The sequence below is a fragment of the Bos mutus genome, chromosome 25, assembly GCF_027580195.1.
Source record: "Bos mutus isolate GX-2022 chromosome 25, NWIPB_WYAK_1.1, whole genome shotgun sequence".
Taxonomy (NCBI): Eukaryota; Metazoa; Chordata; class Mammalia; order Artiodactyla; family Bovidae; genus Bos; species Bos mutus.
This window is the reverse complement of record NC_091641.1, coordinates 11070325-11080267: the sequence shown is the minus strand read 5'-3', so window position 1 is coordinate 11080267 and position 9943 is coordinate 11070325.

The following is a 9943-nucleotide window of genomic DNA, read 5'->3' as shown; positions in this document are numbered from 1 at the left end:
ATACAGCTCTTCACTGAATATTCCTGAAGCTTTTCTGAAGGTTTGAAATGTTATAAAATAAAAAGCTGGAAAAAACATATTAAGCCAAAATCTTGCATTTTCAGAAGTTAATACAGTATAGGAAAATGCTTTTCTTCAGGCCTACAAGAAAATACAAAGTACTCCAAATGTGTTGGCCCAAGCATGACGATAAAATAAGGAAGGATTAGCCCAGCAAACAAGCAGGACATTGTTCTATAGACTACACTGTTTTGTCCACTTATATATAATTATATATTATGTATCGTTAGACATACTCTAGTCAAAGATACCCAATTTACAAATAAGTCAAGAGGCCCAGAGAGGGATGGTACCCTGCCCAGTGTCACCCAGGAACATAGTGACAGAGTTGGACGTTGGAACCCAGGAGTCCTGTGTTTTATTAACTATTTAAAGCTTCCTCATTTCGTTACTTCCACCAAACAATAGCAACAACAATAGTCAGTTTAGAATTTCCTGAACTATTTCAGTTTAACCAAACGCGTATATTTCTTCTGTGAATAAGAACTACACAATCTCTCTCTTCTTTCCCTACCCTCTATGAAAATGAGACTACAAAGCAGAAATGTGTGTGGCTCCAAAACCTTTGGCGTATAAGATTTTTGGAAACTAACTAAAGACAAACCTACAACAGGAAATTATTATAACCAGAAAGCCAAGTTTGAGGCCATGTGTTTCCTTACATAAAAGCAACAGGACAGAAATTCAGGTTAACTTAAGGGAACCAGAAAGAGACGACTCTTTCTTTTCAAAAGGTTTGAGTGAATTTTTTATTACAGATTTTGAGATGTGGTTTAATATTCAGTGGAATTAAAAATTGTTTGAAATTTAGTTACATTCTGTTCAAAAAACTTTTTCTATCAGTGTTTAATATAACCTCTGATATTTTCACTTCTAGTGCCACAAATTTTCTTGAATTACAAATGCTCTTTAAGCATTTCCACTCTAGTTTCTAACTTGAAGGAAAAATACCTAGGAGTCAATCTCTGTTGTTGCTGCTGCTATTGAATCCATGTTGAAACCCAAGCACTGCACCCCTTTAAGACCCCTCCTGCATGCATGTCCATCATTAGTAAGAAGACACAGGACCACAGGGACAGGGTGGGAGTGGCATCAGGCCCACGAACAAGTGGTACCCAATATCCTCTCTATTTTTCTACCAATCCTTCGTGAAAATGAGACCACAGAGCAGAATAAAGGACAATAACAACATTATAGCCCAAGTGACCTTAAAAGCAAGGAAACCCTGTTATTTGAAGGGATCATCCTGAACAGTATTAATCACTCACTCTGGATATGACAGAAGTACACTTCCAGCTACAACATCAAAGTAAAAACATTTTCAGCACTGCATCTGTTTCGAGCAAGCAAAAGGGAGGAAGTGTACAATAATAAGAATGCTGTCTTCTGTACAACCTTTTTCCAGAAATATTTCAAATTAGAAAATGGAATCTGACATAAATGAATTTGCTTTGTTATACAGTCTCATTCCTTCTATCCCTTCAGGTTGCTTCTACTTTGCACACAATGTGTGACATGCCTTAGAAACCTCTTCTTGCCCTTGATAATGAACATCCTGACTTTCTCCCCTTGAAATATTATGACCATCTTCTCTGTAAAATGTGAACATATTTGATATGTGAATAGTGTATATATTTCTTTGTTTCCTTCCTTAAGGAGTATCTCGTGTGTGTGTTTTAATTGCTCAGTCTTGTCTGATTCTTTGCAACCCCATGGACTATAACCCACCAGGCTCCTCTGTCCATGGAATTCTCCAGGCAAGAATAGTGGAGTGGGCTGCCATTTCCTTCTCCAGGGGATCTTCCCCACCAGGGGTCGAACCTGAGTCTCCTGCAGGAGGATTCTTTACCGTCTGAGCCACCAGGGAAGTCCAAGTAGTATCCTAGCATAACTTAATTGTTCCTAGCTGAGATGATGAAACTTAACATTTTGGCATAAAGTACCATGTATTAAAGATTTTCCACCTGGTGCCAATCTACAAATTCTTACTGTTTCTGGCGGGGAAGGGGGGAAGTCATTTAAGCATATGTATGGCACCAAAATCCCAAGACAATGAAAAAAGATTTTCTGGGATATATTAAAAATAATTTTATTCATCCTCAGCTAGGCAAACCTAGAGGAAGGTTAGGAGATAAGTTGCCCACATTTATCATCATCCATTCAATCAATACACTCACTAGACATTTCCCCCGACACTCTATTAAACCAACCCCCTCTACTAAGAAGATAAACCTCTTTAAATAGAAAATAAGTAGACAGTGATGAACAGCAATATTACCCCTGCCTACCATTTAAGTTCCTAGGACTTTGGTAAACTTTTGAATCCTCTCTGCTCTGGACATAAAATTGCATTTGCCTGCTCTCTGGGGAATATAATTTGGATGACTTGCTCTCTCACTGAAGTTTTATATTATAGGGCAGAAGAATGACTCCTATACTTACAGAATGAGTAGCAATGGCCTAGGAGTGCCATAAATATTGGCAATATGACATCACAAAATAAACAACCAAGTTGCAGCTGAGGGCCACCTTCTTGATTTCAGGGCACTGACCTGGGTGTGTGTGGATAAATTTGAGGGTGGGCTTCCCTGGTGGCTCAGTGATAAAGAATCTGCCTGCCAATGCAGGAAATGCAGGTTCAATCCCTGAGTTGAAAAGATTCCCTGGAGAAGGAAATGGCAAGCCACTCCAGTATTCTTGCCTGGGAAATCCCATGGACAAAGGAGCCTGGTGGGCTACAGTCCATGGGGTTGCAACTAAAGAATGAGAATATTTCAAGGGTAGTGTATTAATCAGGCTTTGTCCAAGAAACAGAACCAACAGGAAAACCAGTGCATATCTATATCCAGTTCTGCTTACCAAAAGTGGCCCACTACTTTTGTATATGTATATACAAATTCATATGTATATAGGTAAAGAGATTTATTGGAAGGAATTGGCTCATGCAATTATGGAGGCTGAGATATCCCACAATATCCCATTTATAAACTTGAGACCCAGGAAAACTGGTGGTATAGTTCCACTCCGAGTCTGAAAATTTGAGAACCAGAAGAATCAATATGATAGAATTTCAAGTCCAAGTCTGAAGGCCCAAGAACCATAGAGTAAGTTCCAGTTTGAGTCTGAAGGCCTGAAAAGCAGGATCTCCAATGATAGAAGTCCTAGTCCAAGGGCAGAAGAAGACTACTCTCTCAGTGCAGTAGTCTGGCCCTCAACAGACTGAATGATGCCCATCCACACTGGGGGAGGGCCATTTGATTTACTCAATCTACTGATTCAAATGCTAACCTCATCTGGAAACAACCTCACAGACATACCCAGAAATAATCTTTAGCCAAATACCTGGGTCTCCCATATCCCAGACAAACTAACACACAAAATTAATGATCAATTAGGAACGGAGAAGCCAATGGCACCCCACTCCAGTACTTTTGTCCGGAAAATCCCATGGACGGAGGAGCCTGGTGGGCTGCAATCTATGGGGTCGCTAGAGTTGGACACCACTGAGCGACTTCACTTTCAATTTTCACTTTAATGCATTGGAGAAGGAAATGGCAACCCACTCCAGTGTTCTTGCCTGGAGAATCCCAGGGACGGCAGAACCTGGTGGGCTGCTGTCTATGGGGTCGCACAGAGTCGGACACGACTGAAGGGACTTAGCAGCAGCAGCAGCAGTGTGCCAGGCACTGTTCTAAGTGCTTTAACATACATTTCAATCCCACATAACTGGAAACTTCAGGAAGGTATGGATCATGTCTCTTGCTGAGCATTATATTCCCAACATCCCAGCTTCTAGTTCATAAGCTCACAGAGAATATTTACCAAATAAATAGGTGAACGAAAGGACCTCTTTGGAACTCTCAAAACAACCCTGTCAAATGGACAAGGTAGAGCATAACATCATTTTACAGATGAAGAAAGTGGGGCTCTGTGAGTTTGAGAGGACTTTCATTTCACTTGAACTTAGAAGAAACGCTTTCTAGATATTTAAGCATCTTACCAAATAATGAGGGTAAAACAAGAGTCTTATTACCTAATAAAAAGTGTTTTAAATACTAGAACAAGCCTGTGAAACCTAACATCTTGACTTTTGTTCAATAAATTGACACCACCGACTCAAACAGAACATGATCTCTGTATGACATGAGAGAATAGCTTTCTGTTTTTAAGTAAAAGACTAAGACATTTCTTTATCAATTTACTCACACAATGACATCAGATGTGAGGCTCATGTAAGGCATCTTTCAAGAAGCTGACTGAATACACGACAGTGTTGTATTTATTCCAACACTTTTGAATGAGATATCGGACATTCCTTATCTCATTTTACAGGAAAACACAAGCAATGAGATAAAGTAATTTAAAGGACTGAGTAGAATCTGGAGTTCTTCAATCCAGTCTTTCCACCATATCATAATAGCCTGCTAGTATATCTCCCTAGAAGTCTCAACTAAGCCTAAATGACTGTAGAGTTATTTTTGTCTGACTCAGACAGTGTTTTTAAAATTTACAAGTTAAAACTCTGGAGATATCCTATGTTAATTTGAATTTCTGACTACTTCTTAAAGCCCCAACGATCTGGAAATGTCAAGTAGACTACTATGACCACATTGTCTTCCTTTTACAACCCTTTTACATTGCGGTAAAATATGCATAACAAAAAATTAACCATTTTAACCATTTTAAAGTATACAATTCAGTGTTGTTAAGTATATTCACAATGTTGTGTAAGTCACCACTATCCATTTCCAGAACTTTTTCATCATCCCAAACAGAAACTTTGTTCCCAGTAAACAATATCTCTTCATTCCCTCTCCTCCCACAACCCATGGTAACCTCTATTTCTGTCTCTATGAACTTGCTTATTCTAGAGCCCCAAAGCATTGATGCTTTTGAACTATAGTGTTGGAGAAGAGTCTTGAGAGTCCCTTGGACTGCAAGGACATCCAACCAGTCCATCCTAAAGGAAATCAGTCCTGAATATTCATTGGAAGCACTGATGCTGAAGATGAAACTCCAATACTTTGGCCACCTGATGGGAAGAACTGACTCACTGGGCAAGATTGAAGGCAGGAGGAGAAGGGTGAGATCGTTGTATGGCATCACTGACTTTATGGACATGAGTTTGAGCAAGCTCTGGGAGTTGGTGATGGACAGGGAAACCTGGCGTGCTGCAGTCCACAGAGTCACAAAGAGTCAGACATGACTGGAGTGAACTGAGGTACCTCATATCAGTGAAATCATACATATTTACCCTTTTGTGTCTGACTTGTTTTTTCTTAGCACAATGTTATCAAGGTTTACCCATGTTATAGCATATATCAGAATTTTATTTATTTTTAAGCCTGAAAAATACTCCATTGGATGTTGTTTATCCATTTACCTGCTGATGGACATTGAGGTTGTTTCCACTTTTTGGCTACTGGGAACAATTTTGTTATGAACATTGGAGTACAAGTATCTGAGTCTCTGCTTTCAAGTCTTTTGATACATGCCTAGAAGTAGAGTTGCTGAATCATATGGTAGCTCTTGGTAGTCTAGCAGGGTGGAAATATTTTAAATTCTTGAATGGCTAAAAACATCTTTATCCTATCCTCACATTTGATTGGCGGTTTACCTGGGAACAGAATTCTGGTTTGGAAATCACTTTCCTTCAGGATATTGAGGCCCTGCGTCATTTGTTGTAAGCTTCATGGAGAAGTTTGAGGACTTCTGATGCCACTGAAGAAGTCTGATGCCATTGCCATTGAGATTTCCAATCCATTATATGGGATCAGGTTTTACTCTCTGCAAGACTTTTTTCTTTCTTTTAAGGCTTTTTTAAAAAGAATTTTTTTAGAACAGCTTCAGGTTTGCAGCAAAATTAAGGGGAAGGTACAGAGAGTCCCAATATACCTCTTGTCCTTACATATGCAACAGCCTCCCTGGTTAGCAACATCTCCACCAGAGTGGTATATTTGTTCCAACTGATGAACCTACGCGGACACATCATAATCATCCAAAATCACCCAAAATTTACCTTAGGGTTCACTCTTGGTGTTGTATATTCTGTGGGTCTGGACAAACGTGTAATGATGTTTATTCACTGTTAGGTATCATATGGAGTATTTCACTTCACCTCCCCAAAATTCCTCTCTGCTCTGCCTATTCACCTTCCCTTCTCCTCCCCTCTGATCCTGGCAACCACTGATCTTCTGAACTGAACTTCCTGAATTGATCCTCTCATTATCCTCTTTTTTCTCTCACATCATCCATCTCTTTGTCTTACTTTCTGGGAGATTTCTTCAGCTCTGTCTTGAAACCCTTCTGTTGAACTCGCTTTCCAACTTTTAATTTCCAAGAACTATTTCTTTTTCTCTGTCCCATTTTTAAGACTTCTCATTTTCATTTTGTGCATGTATTGTATTGGTTCCTCTCTCTAACACTTTTCTTAGTCACTGTTTCCTCTTTACTCTCTGAGTCTTTTTACTTCTGTTTCCTTTATCCCCATTCCTGCACCTCGTCCTGCGTTGTTTGGTCTCTGTCTTTCATATCAGAGGTTTTCCTCCAATGTCTGGTTCTTTGGCTATCTGTTTATACTAAAGAATATGACCGTAACAAGCTAATTAGAAATACCAGTTTCCATTGGTGCCTGGAGAGCTTCATCACAAGGCGATGAGTCTTCCAGCTAGCTTTGTCACTGACAGACCTATAAATGTTAGTATCTGTAGATCTTTTTTCTGGAGCTGTTTAGTTTCTGCAGAGAAGAATCCTTTCCCATCGGAATGATTATGGAGAGAATAGAGGTGTAAGTTTGACTACTAACAACCTAAGCACTTATCTAGGTGAGGGTTGCAAGGATCCAGACCAGTGTTGAAGGCTTCAGAGCACTACACAATTACTCAGCTTAGAAAAGTTGATTGGATTCCTCCCCGCCCCCCGCCCTTTTTCTCAATATATACTCTTACTCAGCATGGAAATTTTCAGAAGCTAAAATAACTCCACTGCATATTTTAAACAGGGGAACAGGTTGGCCTTTTGTCACAATGAAGCAAAATATTCCTGGGGGAAAAAAAATGCCTGCTTTTTCTGAAGTTTGCCAGTTTGGGTGTTTTTCATGCCCCAGAAACTGCTGGTAACAGCCCAGCATGGTAGGGGGATAAGAAAGTCTAGATCTGACTGTGTATGTTGAAACTCTGAAGCTCAGCCAAGATATGAAGTCATTTCAGGGTCTACAAAATGGAAGTAAAAGCTTAGAACATCACTAAATTGTAACAGATGAACTGGATTCCAACCAAAAATACAGATATCTTACGCTGTTGTGTTCATAAACAAATGTCTACACTATTGTGCTGAGAGCTTTGAGAAATGCAGATGAAGGCTGAGGTTTCACTTGCTGCTGCCAACCACAATATATGTTCTAGAAAACAAAAGGAATGGGTTTTGAAGGGCAGAGAGAAAGTAGATCTAAGTAATGTCAAAGTAAACACACCTGCAATCAAGTAATTACTCAGTAATATGAAAATATTGCCTGTATAACATAGTCCAAATCAAAAAGAGCTTGGATCTCGATTTATATATCTTAAAATAGCTGATAATGAGAGATGCATTTTTTATCAGAAGTTAGATCAACGTTTTTTAAAGTATCTAAAATTTTGGAAAATTCCCCAAACATTATGATCTGTCCTTTAAAATTTAAAGACTGAGAATGAGTTTCTAGAGAAAGAAATTAAACCTGAGTATGCTTAGGAAAAGTAGAATATTTAGATGCTTACTATCCTGGGCTTCCCAGGTAGTACAGTGGTAAAGAATCTGCCTGTCAATGCAGGAAATGCAGGAGACGTGAATTCGGTCCTTGGGTACCAAAAATCCCCTGGAGCAGGAAATGCAGTATTCTTGCCTGGACAGTTCCATGGACAGAGGAGCCTGGTAAGCTACAGTCCATGGGGTCGCAGAGTTAGATACAACTGAGTGACTGAGCACATGGTTTAGAAAAGTAGAACATTTAGATGCTCAATATTCTCTTTTGGGTACTCCAAACTCCAGTACTTTTAAGGAAAAGACTAATGCTACAACCTGAGCCTTTTACCCTAAGTTGGTCCAAGTGGTTTAAACAGTGTTTAATCATAGTCATCTTATTTTGAGACATGGGTCACATTTAATTTATAGAAAACTGTTGGCATAGGGTTTTCATGCCATATCCTCTTCAATTTACTGAAAGGGAGCTTCCTGGAAATTAACCTTCAGTTAATAACTGAAGATACACACATAAATTTATGTACAAGGGAACTTCCCTGGTGGTCCAATGGTTAAGAATCCGCTTTCCAAAGGAGGGGGCATGGGTTTGACCCCTGTTCGGGGGACTAAAATCTTACATGCTGTAGGGCAACTAAGCCTGCGCGCCCCAACTACTGAGCCCACGCTGCACAACTAGAGAGCCCACTTGCCACAAGGAAGCATCCTGCCTGCAGAAACTAAGACCTGACACAGCCACAAATAAATACATAACTTTTTAAAAAATTTGTGTACAAGGCACCCATGGCTGATTCATATCAATGTGTGGCAAAACCCATTACAATATTGTAAAGTAATTAGCCTCCAATTAAAATAAATTAATTAATTTACAAAAAAACAAACAAAAAGAAATAAAAATGCCAGTATTATCAACAAATCTCTAGTATATAAGGTATATATAGAGATATCTACTGTAGCAATGTTTGTAGTGGCAGAAAGTAGGGAAGCAAAATTAATGTCAACCAATTGGAGCACAGCATATTAGACACTCATAGAAAAGAATGATGCAAATACAGTGAGAAAAGGAAGATCCAGGAAAGTACATTGTAAAAATCCTGTTTTTGTTAAACAATTAACAGTGTGTGTGTGTGTGCACATGTGTAAAAATTTATGACTATAGAGCAAGTCCTGGAAGAAAAAACACAGAGTTATTTACATTGGTTACAGTGGGAGGTAGGGGTGTCAATAAAAAAATTAAATTAAAAAAATTTGTGTACAAGGAACAATAATAGCAAAAAATTGGAGGCTCCCTAAATATCCAACTGTTAGGGATTAGAAACGGGGACTTCACCTAAACTTAGAAAAAGGAAAAAAAACATAGTCTGTTAGCTTGCCAAAGCTTGACTCAACTGTGTTTATGTGTTTACTGCCTATATGTAATAAGGTTAAATGACTGCAAAAGCATAAAAGTATCTGGGAATAAAATGAAAACCATAGTTGACCCTAAACATCTGGTTTACATGATGCCAACAATCTGGATTATTTTACAATACATACTATATCATCATACGTACTATAAAGTACACAGATCTTACATGTACAGCTAGATGAACTTTTATACATATATATATGTGTATAAGATAAATATGTATATCACTGTGGACAGTGACTGCAGCCATGAAATTAAAAGATACTTGCTCCTTCAAGCTATGACAAACCTAGGCAGTGTATTAAAAAAGCAGAGACGTAACTTTGCCAACAAAGGTTTGTATAGTCAAAGCATGGTTTTTCCAGTAATCACGCACGGATGTGAGAGTTGGACCATAAAGAAGGCTGAGAGCTGAAGAAATGATGCTTTCAAACTGTGTTGCTGGAGAAGACTCTTGAGAGTCCCTTGGACAGCAAGGAGATCAAACTAGTCACTTCTAAAGGAAATCAACCCTGAATATTCATTGGAAGGACTGATGCTGAAGCTGAAGCTTCAATACTTTGGCCACCTGATGGAAAGAGCTGGCTCATTGTAAAATTCCCTGATGCTGGGCAAGATTGAGGGCAAGAGGAGAAAGGGGAGACCGAGGATGAGATGACTGGATGGCATCACTGACTCAGTGGACATGAGTTTGAGCAAACTCTGGGAGATGGTGAAGCCTGGCCTACTGCAGTCCATGGG